General features: G+C 44.8%; 1 long non-coding RNA gene and 1 pseudogene across 2 annotated transcripts in view; both read right to left on the reverse strand.

Annotated features, from left to right (window-relative positions):
* LOC307200378 overlaps positions 1 to 17,286 on the reverse strand; it is a 557,860-nt gene that overhangs the window by 78,115 nt on the left and 462,459 nt on the right. The gene's annotated exons all lie outside the window — the stretch shown is intronic.
* LOC307200353 (interleukin-13 receptor subunit alpha-1-like) lies at positions 1,335 to 10,573 on the reverse strand (annotated as a pseudogene). Its single transcript has 2 exons — positions 10,226 to 10,573; positions 1,335 to 4,242 (listed from the first exon to the last, which is right to left on the reverse strand). The product of its transcript is annotated as an interleukin-13 receptor subunit alpha-1-like (transcript).

Genomic DNA, 17,286 nt, shown 5'->3' on the forward strand with positions numbered 1-17,286 from the left:
TAAGAGCGGTAGTTTCGTAATCTGGGGGACCGGGTTCGCGTCTCCGCTCCTCCACATGCAGCTGCTGGGTGACCTTGGGTCAGTCACACTTCTCTGAAGTCTCTCAGCCCCACTCTCCTCACAGAGTGTTTGTTGTGGGGGAGGAAGGGAAAGGAGAATGTTAGCCGCTTTGAGACTCCTTAAAGGGAGTGAAAGGCGGGATATCAAATCCAAACTCCTCCTCCCCTTCTTCTTCTTCTTCTTCTTCTTCTTCTTCTTCTTCTTCTTCTTCTTCTTCATGAGACACATAAAAGAGAAGAAGCAGTTAGTGGTAAGATTCATAGGGCTGAATTCAGCTAATGAGTTCTGCTAGTGGAAGCTAGTGCAAGGAGTTCCACTAATGCAATGGGGTTTTTCACCCCATCTCCCCCCCCCCCGTGAACCCCCATGCCCCCAAAATTGGCTTGTGCTGGGGTTCACGAGAACCCTGGAACAGCATGCGAGGATGGAGAGGCAGGATTGTTCCAACGGGCAAGCTGAAATTATTGTGCTGACAGAAGGATCGCCGCAGTGCTATCTTGCAAACTTCCCTTAGTGTCTAGTTCCAGCCAGTTTCCTGCTGTAAAAAATACCCTAGAACCAGAGCCATAGCTAGGTGATCTTGCACCCCTGACAGAACTGTCCAAATTGCGCCCCCTAACCAATGACAAATTAGCTCTTCTTTCCGCCTCTCTTCCAACCCTCCCCCCATTCAATTCACTCTCTATTAAAAACCCTTTCTTATGAAGCAATAATCAATATTTTTATTTATAGACATATTTATGGACCTATTTTTTAGCCCATTTTGCACACCCCCCACCTGTGCTCATGGTGGGAGCCCACCTCGCCACCGCCTAGCTACAGCCCTGCCTAGAACATGCCTTTGGTATCAGGGCTTTGTCATACAGATTATGATCTGCAGAAGGTGCTATCAGCTGAATATAGAGGCTGTGATTAGAGGTGAAACAGAATTAGAAATTCTACTTTGAAAATTCGTAAAGGAGTTCTGTACAATAAAACTGAGCGAACTACGCCAAACAACTGATTCAAAAATACCTGAAGGTAACAGCCTCATGAGTGTCCAACTCAGCATGGAATTTTAAATGAGAACTGGCCTGAGAATCTCACCCACCTTCCACATATGCATAAATACTAATTGTAGCGAATACTGTACAAATTTCATCCCAGGCATTTTCTTTTAAACTCTTATGTGTTCGGGGATTTTTTTTGCTAGACAGTCTCATCCTAGTTTATAAACTAGGCCCTGATCTACAGAGCATAGCTGAGAGTGTAATGTACATAGACCACACCAGGAAGATGGAAAAATAGCTGGTTTTATTTCTTGGTTTGTTTTGACAGAGTTCTCAGTCTGGTTTCCATTTTGATTTTATTCCCGTAATCACAGGCATAGAGCATGCTCATTTCCAACTTTTCTAAAGAATCACTTTTCCCATTTGCCCACTAGGTGGTGTCCACATAAACCTATTGCATATAGAGTTCATTTTTTTTAAAAAAATGTATTTTTATTAAAGATTTTCTTGGTTTACAAATGTATGTGCAATGTCTCTCTCTCTCTCTCTCTCTCTCTCTCTCTCTTTCAAGTAACATTTTTTTACAGATCAGTTTTGTTTGTTGAGACATTAGGAAGAAGAGGGGAAGGGGGGAGGGGGGAAAGATGGGTGGGGGTGGGGTCGGGTGGCGATGTTTCTATTTTACTTAATATATGTGGGGTTTTGTGTCAGCGTTACTCTTGCCGGTTCTTTGCTATTCACTTGTGTTCCTTTGGTGTTGAGAGAGGTTGGGGTTGGCCTAGGGTGTGGTTGTTCATTTGTGATTGGCTGTGGTGATCTTTGTTTTCGTGTGTGAGTGTGGTGGGTGGGTGTTTTGAGTCAGGTTAGCCATATTGATTTGTATGCTGTTGGTGGATGATTGTCATTGTCTTGTTGAGCTGTGTATGTGATGAAGGAGAGTCATACCAGGGTGAAGGCATATTTAAACCATCTGCCTTGAGGGACAGCAGAACACCAGTCCTTTCATTTAAAAGTCCAACCCATTCTAACAACCTCAAGATGAGGCTGGTAGAAACAAGATGAAGAACTGCAGCTACCCACTCCAACCACTTGGAGGAGGCAAAGATTAGTTGCCCAAGTTTGCTAATTGACACATTTGTGGACATGAATCACATCGCCCACGCTGACCTGCAACACTTGCTTGCCACCCACACAACAAGACAGGTGCGCTGTGTTCTCCTGACACCTGGAGGGCTGGAGACATCCCATGAACACCCTGCCTAGCCACCAAGGAGCACTCCTCAATTTCTTTCAATGCACACAACAAGATGTACATAACTATGGTGCGTCTTTCCCCAACCTGGTGCCATCCAGGTATTTCGGACTACAACCCCCATCAGCCCCAACTAGTGTGTGGCTGTTGGGCGGGGATAATGGGAATTGTAGTCCAGCAAGATCAGAAGAGCATCAGGATAGGGATGGCTGGTGGAGTGCTCTCCTCTCTATTCTTTCTCTCCTTCTTTCAAGTCGTTCCATTCCATTACCAGAGGACATGCCCTCGCCCTCAGGCTAACGATTTAGGAGACTATTTTGTTCATTGAACTTATATCCCACCTTTTCTCCTGAAGGAACCCAGGGCAGCAAAATTGTCCACAAGCTGATTGAGATGGTTCATCAGCTAGGAGCATCAGTCACTGTCCCTAAAGATCAGAAAACATTTCAGGCAAGGAGAGCCATCTGCTCTCCTCAGATCCCATAATGTGAAGCATAGGAGCCAACTCTTAAGAGGCCAAGGTCACTTCAGTGCCCCCAATAAAATATTTGAGGGGGCTCCCCCCCAAAAGTTGATGGGCATTGCCATTCAAATGGTGTGTATTCGCCATGTTGTGTGATCGCTTATGCAGGGTGGGGCTTACCTGAGCCCCCACAATATTTTATTCAAGTTGGCTCCCCTAAGAAGGCTGCATGAATACCATCAAATGGATTTGCTCAGCTTAATTTGGGGTCTTCTGGGACAGATTTTACTTTTGAATAGTCTTCACTTTCCCCGTCAAACATTTTTTCCAGAAAGTTTCTAGGCTCGGGAATTGTAGGAAGAATCATCTCTTTAATCCGTTTCCGGTAAATGAGAAAAACGACAGTCAGGACGGCCACACATAACGGAGCGAGAATGTATGCGATATATAAAGTGTGGTCTCTCTCATCCCAGCCCACCTCCTTGCTCCAATCACTGGTCCAGATTTCCCCACTATTGTAGAACTTTGCTCTCACTCGAAAAGTGTGGCGTGCCTTAGGCTTGAGACTGATTGATATATTAGTATTGTGAGTTTGCTGTATCCTTGATCCAGAGTTATTAATTTCTACTTCATAGTTCATGCCGCTCCATAGGGATGGTTTAGTCCAGTTCAAAAAAACATCTTCATTGTTCTTTGTGATGTTTACAATCGATGGAGTCTTCAGTCTGACTGGAAATCCGACTTCTCCCGCCATTTTGCTAAGGATGCACACAGGTTGAATGTCCTTGGAATTGCCTTGTAATGAAACGCTAAGTTCTATCCATTTGTATTTCAAGTCAAATGCACACCGAAAGGCACCACCTTGCTTTGTGTAATTTGTGCATGGCTGTTCTCTTCTGAGTTCTGGGATCCACAAAGTCAAGCTGTAGTTTGCATCATGACTTGCATTCTCTCCACGAAGCCATGAGCACTCCAGGGATCTCTCCATATGCCAAACACAGCTGACATTAACCGCTCCTGTACCTGGAACACCGTTTTGTGGAAGAGAGATATTAAGCCACTCTCCTTTCTGGCTCTGTTCTTGCTGACATTCCGTTCTGACTCGGAAAACAACTTCTTTACCCAGAGGTACCTGCACTGTCCGGGAGTGGTTTCTATGAATACGCTCCACGACCCAAACTCCACCGGTCCTTATAGCACTCCGATACTTTACATCGCAGGCCCCTTCCATTCTTACAGGAGTCCACACCACATCCAACTGGCAGCGTCTTTCATTGAGGGTATAACTCACGTTTGATGGGCGAGGAAGAGTCAGCGTGGCTCCTTTGACAGCCCCAATGAGGGTGACAAGCAACAGCAGCAGTGTCCCCCTGAAGTTTCCCTGCCCCATCTCATCTCCTGATCTCGACCGAGGGCTGGTTTTCATAGGAAGGACTGCTGACAGGGCTTCCATTCATTGACACGTCAGCTGCGGTTTGCTCCCCTGAGAGACACAGACAGGGAAGACAGGAAATCATATATAACAATGTATATTCGTTGAAATATACATTTTTTAAAAAACCAGAAGCATTTTTACTTGGTATTCTAGGTCCGGACATTAATAGGCAAGATGTTAAATTGCTTTTATATGCAACAACTGCGGCAATTGTTAGCCCAGAAATGGAAACAAGAAGAAATTCCGACGAAAGAAGAATGCAGATGAAATTAATGGACTATGCAGAATTGGACAAAATGACAGGAAGGATTCGAAACCTGCGGGACCAGAGATTTACGGAAGATTGGAAGAAGTATATGAATTATTTGAAGAGCAACTGTAATCAACAAATTACGCTAGTAGGAATACAAGTAGTTTTGTAAGGAGAAATATATGAAGTGTTACAAAGTAGAAAAAGATAGAGATATTGGTTATGAGTTTGAAATGTAATAGGGAAGATAAGAAATGCAGACTGAGAGATTAGATTGGAAAATTTTCATACAGGATTGATGGAAGTCAAACATTTGAATAAGATGTAAAAGTATGTTTAATTACTGTTGAAAATGATATGTTAAAAAAACTAATAAAAATTTTATATATATATATATATATATATATATATATATATATATATGAAATCATATATAACAGTTTGATGGAAGCCATTACTTTCAAAGCCATTTCCTTGGAAGTGACTTCAGCTGAATCAAACCATACATTATACGTACTTGGCTTCACTTATCCCAGCTTTCAACTGCAGTGATGGGAGATGGCACTTTGGGTGTTGGCTGGCTGTGTGGGTGAGAGACTAATGTCATGGTTTGTGTTGAGCAATGAGGCGGAAGGGGACAAAACCTCTGTGAAAGTTGCTAAATCTTGCTGCAATAACGCAGCCATCTAAATGAGCATCAGTCAAAATCACGAAGGGAGGCATATTGGGAAGGTAGTGCATGAGAGATATTCAACACGCCACAACAAACGAGGCCAATGGGTGCTGCTGGGTTTATTGACAGACATGAGGAGCTGTTGATATGGTGTAGTCCAATAGAGAATCAGCAGGCAAAACTCAAGATATTCTAGGCTGGGATAAACGAATACATTTGAGATATCAGGTGTGCCTCTTGCAAACTCAACAAATATCCCTTCTGTCCAATAGCTGGGCCTGTCTGCTGATACCGCCACATAAGGCGGCCCTCCAGACTGGTGTTTTATTGTGAGTGTATTCTGTAAGATGTTATTGACACAATAATAGCCCATTAGTGGGGGATTCATTCTGCAATGTGTCTCCAATGCTAACACATTATTAGGGTCTGGTGGAGCTGTAGCGCAACAAGAGCAGGACAAAAATAAACCAGAATATTTGTGGTTTAAAGAGTTACGGGGTGTTAGCAAGAAACTACATGCTATGTACTACTAGAAATGAAGCTGTGTGACCACCCACAACACTTTTACAGGTGCAAACAGTATTAAAAGTGGGATCGCATATGACAGCTCCAATAGCGTCATGAACACAAATCAGCATGAATGTGCAATAAAAAGGATGTCTGGAGGAGCCCAAGGATTCTCGTACATGTTATATAGCAGATGCAAATGTTAAACACACACACATTATAAAATGTAACATGGATGCACAAATTTCAGGCTTGCCAGATCTACTCCATCTTTTGCTAAAATGCCAGCTATACCAACCAACCAAATGCAAAATACAGGCAGCTGGAATTATAGAACAGGATGCCTTTGATCATATCCTGAGTCTAGGAATTTGCTTTCACTTCCAGAATTGAACTAAGTTCACAGTCCTTTCTGACAAAGAAGTCCACTCCTGGTTGCAAGCCCCCAATTTTGGCAGCCTAAGAACAAGTCATTTTGTCATTGCAGTGGTTCAGCAATTGAGAGACAGAAACCTTACTGGTTTTCTGCAATACCAATAAGGCATCTTCCAGTATCTCTTTGATTGATACACACCAACTTGTATGTAGCACAAAAAATGTAGTTTTTCTCCATCCAGTATGCTGCTTTCAGTCAAGAGTGATACTAGATCCTGCTGCCCACAGGGGTGTGTGTGTGCTTTTGAAAAAACCCTTTTCCTCCCTGCAAATGCCCCAGAAGAAGGATGTGGCGGTTGTGATATTGATATATGCCCACATCATTGAGCAGTTGTGGATACATTCACCTGTTTTTAAATGGACAGGCTGTGGGGTAATACAGAATCAATCTGCAATCAGCTTTTATTTCCAGAATGCAATGAGCTTCTGAAGACACACGTTTTGCGGGCAAAAAATATGCAATAGATGTAGACAGCGTGTGAACTATGTCGGGGGGGGGGGAGACAAGTGGTCTCCATTGGTTCTAGAATAAAAATAAAAATAAAATGTGTGTACAAAGAGTACATCCTGATTTGCCCACCTCTGCTCTAGAGAAAGATTCTATCCCTGTATGCACATTGAAATTCTTAAGACTATTGAAGAGCATCTTTTTAATAATGGCAGAATATCAAAAGGAGAAAGGACACTAAGCTCAAATATCAAGGAATACAGAGGTACCTCGGGTGAAGAACTTAATTCGTTCTGGAGGTCCATTCTTAACCTGAAACTGTTCTTAACTTGAGGTACCACTTTAGCTAATGGGGTCTCTCGCTGTCACCGCATGATTTCTGTTCTCATCCTGAAGGAAAGTTTTTAACCCGAGGTACTTTTTCTGGGTTAGTGGGACGCAGGTGGCGCTGTGGGTTAAAGCCTCAGCGCCTAGGGCTTGCCGATCGAAAGGTCGGCGGTTCGAATCCCTGCGGCGGGGTGCGCTCCCGCTGCTCGGTCCCAGCGCCTGCCAACCTAGCAGTTCGAAAGCACCTCCGGGTGCAAGTAGATAAATAGGGACCGCTTACCAGCGGGAAGGTAAACGGCGTTTCCGTGTGCGGCTCTGGCTCTGGCTCTGGCCAGAGCAGCGATGTCACGCTGGCCACGTGACCCGGAAGTGTCTCGAGACAGCGCTGGCCCCTGGCCTCTTAAGTGAGATGGGCGCACAACCCCAGAGTCTGTCAAGACTGGCCCGTACGGGCAGGGGTACCTTTACCTTTACCTTTACTATTTCTGGGTTAGCAGAGTCTGTAACCTGAAGCGCCTGTAACCTGAAGCATCTGTAACCCAAGGTACCACTGTATTACCTATAACAGGTCCACAGCCCTCCTCTGACGGAGGTACAAAGCGTCAAGAAACCTTTCTGTTTGAGCAGGTATTGGGTGACAGACAGCAGCTGATTGACGCTGTGTTTTTGCATACCACCCTCAGCAACACATTTTTACATATCTTATGAGGCAAACTGCACATGTTGCTAGAGAACAGTGATAAGATCTCCCCATTTGTTTACTTTTTACTTTAAAACAGCTCTGCGCGTATGCACAGCTGCAGCCCTGGGAGAATATGTGCTTTAACTCTTCCCCCCCTTGCCATTTCCCTGATTTGAAAATAGCCTGCTTCCTGGTTGCCCCATGGCAGGGAAATGTAGGCTTGTGCAATTCCCTCATCCTATCACTGTCATCTTGATTAACTGCATGGTTTAAAAATAAATAAATAAATCGGGAAAACAGCATGGTGAAAAGCGAAACACCCCTCTCTCCAGATCAAGTTTGGTGTTCCTTTCATCTGCTTAACATTAAAAGGAGATGCGGATCAGATCACTAATCTCCACCACCGCATGTGGTTTGACCTCGCTTCACCAGGACAGAGTGAGCTCTAACCTAATGCATCAAAAACACATTGCAGGAATTTCCAGTCTGTTTACATTCACACCATACTTTTAAATCACTCTTACACCATTTTAACAGTCATACTGAGAACTGTAGTTTGTCAGAGGTGCTCACCTCACTGAGCTACAGTTCCCAGGATTCTCCATGAAGAGCTCAGGGCAATGTAAATTCTGTGTAGATTGTTTCATTATGACGTTTAATCACTAGGCTTGGTTTCATCTGGCTGGCGTCGGGGGTTTCCTGTGGTTATTCTGTTCTCAAGATAAAAATTATTGTCTCACTTCCTGACTGGTGGGTCCTCCAAGCTTTCCATGCCAAACTGGGCAGTTTTCAACCACTTTATCCTCACCACTGTCCTGTGAATTCGAAGCACAGTGAACTTCATGACCCACAGAGGACTTGAATACATCTCTTCCTGATTCAAACTGAAAGCTGAGCTAGTCAGTCCTTGTAAGCAAGGGTGTGTGGGTGTGTTTAGGTCATTGTGGCACCTGAAGTGAATTTGAAAATTCCGTTCCAAGGATTGTAGTTTGTTAAGGGTCCTACACACAGACGGAAGAGTCAAGCTTATTTCTTATAGCAAACAACTGTTGATGGCATCTGCCTGTCTTGGGAGGTTAGCATCGAAGAGTTACAGTGCCTACTACTGTGGGACCAGGCAACAGGCTCCCCATATCCCAACCCATATAAATAAGAGACCAATAAGCCTGGTTTGGGGTCAAAACAAGCCACAACTTTATCGAATACAGATGAAAGAGGTTTGGCTTGGGCATGGAGCAATCTACTGTATTTTTCCATGTATAACATCACCCCTGTGTATATGGCCCCAAATTAAGGAAATGGGCAGTGATTGCTCAGAGTTGTTAAGCTTTTTTTTTTGGGGGGGGGGGATTGTCGCCAGTCGCTCACCCACTTGATTGCCACTGCCAATCGCATGCTTCGCCAAAGCCGTCAATCGCCCGCCCAATTGCTGCTGCAGCAGCTAATCATCAGCAGGCCTTGACTCAGCCACCAATCAACTGCCCAATCACCACTGACAATCTCCTGCTTGCGGCTGCCACCAATCACCCGTCCCTCCTCTGCACTATCTGTGCATTAGACGACCCACAATTTTAAATTATTGTTATTATTATTATTATTATTATTATTATTATTTAAAAATCATCTTATACATGGGAAAATATGGTAAATACTTCTGGCCCACCTGCTGGAAGTGACGCGTGGTCAAGCCAGGCGGGGGTTCCTAAGGTGACCATCCAATAGGGTGACCCCTGCAGGGACCACCATCTGCTGGAGTGCTTTCAGCCCTGGCTCCACCTGGGCATGCGGACATGGCCACTCACCCCAGATCTCTTTAATGGGATACCCCAGCATACAACCTCCCCTCTATCCAAAACAAAGGATTGCCCCAGTGCCCAACCAGTTGTGACGATTGCTATGAGATAGGCAAAACCACCACGTCAGTGCCAATTAGCCAGGTGGGCAAATTCCTACCAGGCCCCTTAAAGGATGGCGACCACCATAGCCACAACAACATCATTGACTATTAGCTTAAACCAAGGGTAGGTGGGTGGGGAAAACTGGCAAGGGAAGGAGCAGGTAGTGTGGGCTGCTTAAATGGGCAAGGGGCGGATCTGAGGGAAGCCCAACATTGGCTATGTCGGCTTCGCCCTGTCACAGCCCAAGTCCCAGCCTGCACCTCCATTGGCCAAAGCAGGGTGCAGGCTAGGATCTGATTCCTGATAGGCGGCGGGGGCTTCTGCTGCCCCCTGCCTATCAGGAAGGGCATGGCAGTTCCAGTTCTAACACTGGAGCCCCAGGGAAGCCTCTGCCATCCCGCAATGCTGCCACACCAAGAGGGGTGAGCGGACTTGCATAAACTGCACTGCTGTTGCATATGGGACTTCTCTCACTCAGTATACAGTTTAAAACAAAATACAGTTCAGGAAGGGGAAAGGAGGGAGTGTTGGCTGCCCTCCAACTTAGTTTTCTGCATTTTGCACAGCAGTGGCAGCAAAAACAAAACAAAACCAAACCCAGAAAACTAAGGGTTTTTGTTTTTTGTTTTTGCAGGGGAGGGAAAGCAGCCAGCATCAGCAGCAGACCCAGGGAGCTGTGAACGCTCAACATCTGGGAGAGAAGCACACGTTGCACTTAAAAGCAGATCAACTGAAACGCAGGAGGTTTATTTACGAAGGGGGGAAGGAATCAAGAGCAGGAGAGTAGAGGGAAGCAGAAGACTTACTTGTCAGCCCCACTGTTTAAACACACGCGGGAATGGAAGACTTTGCTTGCTGGTTTCTCCTTGCCGTAAGGAGTGGAGTCAGGGAGGGGAAACCAGGAAGCAACGCTGGAGAGGAAGGCCTGCCTTTTGCTGGAATTCTTAGTAAAGGGGAAGTGCTTGCAAGACTTTGCTTGCTCATCTCTCTCCACGCCAGGCAGGGGAAACACAGCTGGAGGAAAAGCTTCAGGGGCTCAGGCCACAGCAGCTGTGGGGGCATGGAGGCGGCAATCGTTTCATCTTACTTCCTGGGTGGGGGGCTGGTTCTGCTTTTAAGACCCGGTTATACTAAGCCTGGCAGCAGCAGCAGCAGATTTACATATGGGCTGAGCAGGCATATGAGCAGATTTACATATGGGCTGAGCATAAATGAGGTATGTGTTGGGAGGGGGGCTTGGCTTCTTGCCATTTTCTTTTCTTAAGAAAACAGGCAGAGTTTTCTGTCAGAACCCAGTTGTGCAGTAATGTGGTGCATGTGTCTATGACTGTGTAACAGTCACACAAGTGCTAGCTTACTGTTGAGTAAAGTTTGTGGAAGCTTTAAAGCTCCTCAGAATCAAATGGTAAAGTTAGCTATGAAGCAATACAAGGGCTCCGATCGCTGCCTATCATTATAGCACACGTTCTGAGAGCAAGTGAGGACTCATTGACATGTCGCTGTGAATTGCAGTAATACTTAATTTTGACTTTTTGCGAAAATTAAAACCAGTAAGCGCTATGAAAGCGGCGCTAGGAAAAGAAAACAACAACAAGAAGAAGAACGGAAGGAAATACCCCAAACATATAAAGCCAATCACGCCATATGGCCTGGAACAACAGGCAGAAGCAGCCCTACACAACCCCTCAGATACAGAACATTTGTGTTTACAAACAGAAGGAAATCAAGTAGATCAGTGTTTCCCAAACTCTGGTCGCCAGGTGGTTTTGGGCTACAACTCCCACCATCTCTAGCTGACAAGACCAGCAGTGAGGGATGGTGGGAATTGTGTTTTTTTTTTTGTGTGTGTGTAAATATTTTTTATTGAGGTTTTCCACCAAATTTTAACATATTCAGAAAAATTAGATTACATTTTACATTTTCAGTTTAACCCCCCCCCCCATGACTCCCCCCAACTTCCCTTTCTGGTTTAGAGTATATTATTTCCATTCTGCATATAATTTTGCGTAACTTCTATTCTAAAATAAATTCATTTCCTAATCAGTTCTTAACCTCTTAGTCCCTATTTGTATTTACTGTTTGTATTTGTTCATTGTAAGTGTATTACTCAAATCCTGCAAGTGAGTTCATTTCAATGTATTGCTTCTGTATATATATCTTAAAAGGTTTCCAATCCTTTTTAAAGTCATTGGGATGGGAATTGTAGTCCAAAAGCAGCTGGAGACCCAAGTTTAGGAAACACTGGACTAAATGATCCTCAGGGTTCCTTCCAGCTCAAGGATTCTATTATTCCACCTCTCTCTCTCTCTCTCTCTCTCTCTCTCTCTCTCTCTCTCCAGTCTTTACTGAGCATTTGTTCCAATCTGTTTGCAATGAGGTTGTACCGCAATGAACATCCATCACACATCCCTCCTGGTTTGCCTGCAAAGTGTTTGCACATCTTCTCGTTAATTGTTTGCTCATCCCACATATTTCAGTACATGTCCTCATCAGTTTCCTAACTGCAAACAAAACACCTGAGAAGTTGATTTGTTGCACCAAAGACTCTTTAATCCACTTTAATTGCACAAACCTAAAACCCTGGCATCCTCTTGAATCCCTCTTTCAAAGCATTGACAGTCTAGAGGCGACCTTACTTTAGAGTAGGAAACATTTCCGCGTTCCCTTGCGTTTTGAAACATGGATGTGAAAGGTTGCAGAACTTGCCTGGGTTTTCTTTGACCAGTTAGCTGGAGTGCACTTTTCAAGTATGTGCTCACCAAGACTTCTCAAACTACCGTATTTTTTGCTCTATAAGACTCACTTTTTCTCTCCTAAAAAGTAAGGGGAAATGTGTGTGCGTCTTATGGAGCGAATGCAGGCTGCGCAGCTATCCCAGAAGCCAGAACAGCAAGAGAGATTGTTGCTTTCACTGCGCAGTGATCCCTCTTGCTGTTCTGGCTTCTGAGATTCAGAATATTTTTTTCTTGTTTTCCTCCTCCAAAAACTAGGTGCGTCTTGTGGTCTGGTGCGTCTTATAGAGCGAAAAATACGGTATTTTAGTCTAACCACAGCCTGGAAACACAAACCAAGTCTTGTGCAGCCAGGAAGTTTATTGTAGTAGCAACAGGTAAATCTTGCCACTCAGTGCCAGGCAGACACCCAATGACAACGAAGCATGACCACAAATCATCTGCAGCACGCTTCCAAAATATAATTATGACAGCTTTTCTAAACACACTGCCTAGGTAGGTGAAGGCACTGCTGAAGTCATCTATTGATTTAAAACCAGCTGCTTCAGGTGATGCACTGTACAGGATATATATAAAACACAGGTCTTTAAAAGAGCCAGATTGTTATTACCTGGCTATTATCTGTCCAAATGCTAAAACTTTATGCAGGTTGTTGAGTGTCCCCATGGGGAACAGGGGGGCAGTCCTGCAGGAATGTGATCAAGATCTCAAGTGGAGCATAGACAGATTTGCTGAAGCTACTTTTGTCATTCCAAAGGTTAAAAATATACAAAAACTGAAGGTGAAAGCCACAGCGATGGTAGGTGTCACAAGTTCCAGCCACTAGAGGACAAACAGTGGCTGCTGTGTGTCATTTAAAGCCATAATGACCATTTCATGTCAACTAACCAGCTCAAAGACTCTTCTGATCATAACTCTCCTTATGATCCCTGGACAGTTCCATGATTTTGAGGGCTATTGAGGACAAGTGTGACTGCCCTCTCCCTAAAATGGATGAGCAGTGAAGAAAGGCAAGTACAGTGGTACCTCGGGTTAAGTACTTAATTCGTTCCGGAGGTCCGTTCTTAACCTGAAACTGTTCTTAACCTGAAGCACCACTTTAGCTAATGGGGCCTCCTGCTGCACAATTTCTGTTCTTATCCTGAAGCAAAGTTCTTAACCCGAGGTACTACTGTACAGTGGAGTCTGTAACCTGAAGCGCCTGTAACCTGAAGCGTATGTAACCCGAGGTACCACTGTAACAACTACAATAACAGCAAGATGATGATGATCATCAACAACAACAACAACAACAACTCCAGTCTTCAGTTTCACCTCTGCTCCATAGATTCATCTGTTCTTGGGAAGGTTAGAAGAACCACATAAGAACAGAAGAAGGCCCCTGGTGGATCAGGCCAATGGCTTATCTAGTCCAGCATCCAGTGGCCAACCAGATACCCATAGAAAATCAGCAGTCAGGACTTGAGCACAAAAACACTCTGCCCTTCTGCAGCTTCCACCAACTAGCATTTAGAAGTATTACTGCCTCAGACCATGCTGTCATGGCAACTAGTGATTGACTTCTCCATGACTTCTCCATTCCTCTTGCAAAGCCATCCAAGTTAGTAGTCATCATTACTTCCTGAGGGAGAGCACTGGTCTTCCCGAGAGCCCCAGACAAAATAAGAATCCCTCCATTGCAGAGGACTCAGTTGTATTGGACTCCAACTCCCATCAGTCACAGTCAACATGGCCAATGGCCAAGGATGATGGGAGTCGTAGTCCAGCTTCACTGGAAAGGCAGCAAGTTAAGGAAGGCTGAGTCTCCCACTCTCCCCCAGTCTTCATCTAGCAGAAAAAGTGGGCTGCTTCCAAGAAGCACATGTCGCCCACTTAACTGGAAAAGCTTCACATGTGCCCAATACAGTGGTACCTCAGGTTACAGACGCTACAGGTTACAGACACTTCAGGTTACAGACTCCGCTAACCCAGAAATATTACCTCAGGTTAAAAACTTTGCTTCAGGATGAGAACAGAAATCGTGCTCTGGTGGCACGGCGGCAGTGGAAGGCCTCATTAGCTAAAGTGGTACCTCAGGTTAAGAACAGTTTCAGGTTAAGAACGGACCTCCAGAACGAATTAAGTTCTTAACCCGAGGTACCATTGTAACATGAAATTTTCCCATAGCCCTTTTCAGGCTTTCCATCATGCCTTGTATTTGACAACACCATTCTTATATTAATATATAATGCTGAGCACTCTTCAGCTCATTCACACCCATGGTAGCTCTGAGGAGAAGATAAATAATTTTAAGCACATTTTCCAAATGGGGAACCTGAGGCTGGGGGGTTCTTTCTCACAAAAGATGCAATTTGCATATGAATGCTTTTGGAGTGATTCCTATGCAAGCAGAAACTAGGCACCCACGTGGCTCTCTCGGAAAGAATCCTGACAGGAGAAATGATCAGGAATCCAGAACCCTCCTCCTCAAGAATTTCATGTGGGTGCTTAGTTTCAGCATCACATTAGCCAAGGAAGTTGCTTTAGAGCAGGGCTTTCGTTTTGCTGTCATGGCCCCAGCCTTGTGGAACAGGCCACCCAAAGAGTATCCAAGCTAGCAATCATTCTGTCAATCAGCAATGCATAATAGGCTTGGAGAACACCTAAACTTCAGCTCCCCTCCTCTTTTCTCCACCACTTGCAAAACCACACTCGTTTATTTACGTTGTATCTCGTGGGGACTTTTAATTGTAACTCACTCAGGGAGCCAGTCTTATCTGAAAAGCTGGGTATACAGTGGTACCTTGGTTCTCAAACTTAATTCGTTCCAGAAGTCCGTTCCGAAACCAAAGCTTTCCAAAACCACGGCACGCTTTCCCATATAAAGTAATGCAAAACAAATTAATCCGTTCTAGACTTTTAAAAACAACCCCTAAAACAGCAATTTAACATGAATTTTACTATCCAAACAGACCATTGATCCATAAAACGAAAGCAATAATCAATGTACTGTACTATGAAATAAATAAGACAGTATTGTAGATGATAAAAATAAAAAATATTTTTTTCCTTACCATTATTTGGATGGGGGGATTTTATCCATTTTCATAGTCACACAATCAATCAATCAATCAGTAGCTGAACTGAGTTCCACACAGCCACAGAAACAAATTAACCGAAAAAGCCTTAAAAACAAAAATGCAAAATAAACAGCAAAAACAAAAACGCCAAACTTTATTTGTTCCGGAAGTCTGTTTGACTTCTGAAATGTTCAAAAACCAAGGTGCAGCTTCTGATTGGTGCAGGCGCCCCGCAGACAATAGCCGACAGCCACATTGGATGTTCGGCTTCCGAAAAACATTCAAAAACCAGAACACTTACTTCTGGATTTTCGGCATTTGAGAACCAAGGCATTTGAGAATACCAAGGCATTTCAGAACCAAGGTACCACTGTAATAGCTTGGGCCCAGGCTACCTGAAAAATCATATCTCCTTATATGACCCTGCCCAGGTGAGCACCTTCTCTCCGTTCCATCAACATTAGTGGCATGGTTGGTGGTGGCATGAGAGCATAGGTGCCAACCGTGGGGCTGAGGACATGTTGACCCCCCAAAGTTTGGGGGCGGGGCTGAGCTCCCCCCCATCTTGAGGGGCTAGGTATTGGCAGGCCTTCCTGTGGAAACCGGGCCCTACTGGCCTCCCTATAGTGGTGGCGGGCCTTGGCGGACACCCCACAGTGGCGGTGGGGTCAGACCTTCTCATGGTGGTAATGGGCCTCAGCAGGTCTCATGGCCTCCTCCCACTGTGTGTGACATCACATGTGTGGCATCATGCGTATGCGACAAGCCCCGCCCAATGTTGGGCGGAACTCAGCGCCTCTGCTTGAGAGAGAGAGAAAGGGTCTTTTCAGTGGCTGCTCCCATATTGTGGAATTCCCTCCCAAGAGAAGTCAGAATGGCTCCTCTTTGCTGTCCTTCCATCAGCCGGCTAAGACTTTTCTTTTCAAACAGGCCTTTGAAAATTAAGGTGCAGATGATGCTGACAACTGGGCCACTATCAGGGCAAACTGTTTTTAATTGCTCACTTTAAATAAGCTTTGATGTAGCTTCCTACTGTGGGTTAAACCACAGAGCCTAGGACTTGTCGATCAGAAGGTCAGCGGTTCGAATCCCCGCGATGGGGTGATCTCCCATTGCTCGGTCCCTGCTTCTGCCAGCCTAGCAGTTCGAAAGCACGTCAAAGTGCAAGTAGATAAATAGGTACCGCTCCGGCGGGAAGGTAAACGGCGTTTCCGTGCGCTGCTCTGGTTCGCCAGAAGCAGCTTAGTCATGCTGGCCACATCACCCGGAAGCTGTACGCCGGCTCCGTTGGCCAATAAAGCGAGATGAGCGCTCAACCCCAGAGTCGGTCACGACTGGACCTAATGGTCAGGGGTCCCTTTACCTTTACCTTTACCTTTACCTTTACCTTTACCTTTACCTTTACCTTTACCTTCCTTCAGGATTGCCATATTTCGAAAAGTGAAAATCTGGACTCAAAAGTTGTTGAGAAACACATCCGATGGGCTGCCATTTTCAAAAATTCCACCCGGACGCCATTTTCGATGGATGAGTCCCAGCTATGTCCAGGAAATTCTGAATGTATGGCAGTCCTAGTTTACTTACTGTTTTTAACTAGTTTGATTTTATTACTTTGTATTTCATAATGATGTTTTTAAATATTGTAAGCCACCCCGAATCCTAGCTTTGAAGAAAGGTGGGGCATAAATATATTAAACAATAAAATATTAAATATATTAAGCTCTCTCTCTTTCTCTGGATGTCGTTTGGACTAAAACTACCACCACGCCTGACAGTTGCCAGATTACCTGGTGCTGATGGGAGTTGGAGTCCAACAGCATCTGAAGAACACAGGTAGGCAAATGACTCTTCCGTTTCAACTTTCAAGTCCCTCTCTAGGAGGTCACTTATGTGGGCCAAGCAGGCTATATGCAATTGCAATTCTACCCATAGATCTCAAATAATCCTTGTTGCAATTTTCATGTTATTGCAGGGCTGAAGGAGGCTAAGTCCAAACTTGCAGGAGTCACTTGGGGTGTAAAATCGTGGAAGTGATCAGAACGAAACACGGAGCCACCCAGGTGAAAATTACACCGT

This window comes from Podarcis cretensis (genome assembly GCF_951804945.1).
Source record: "Podarcis cretensis genome assembly, chromosome: 13".
Taxonomy (NCBI): domain Eukaryota; kingdom Metazoa; phylum Chordata; class Lepidosauria; order Squamata; family Lacertidae; genus Podarcis; species Podarcis cretensis.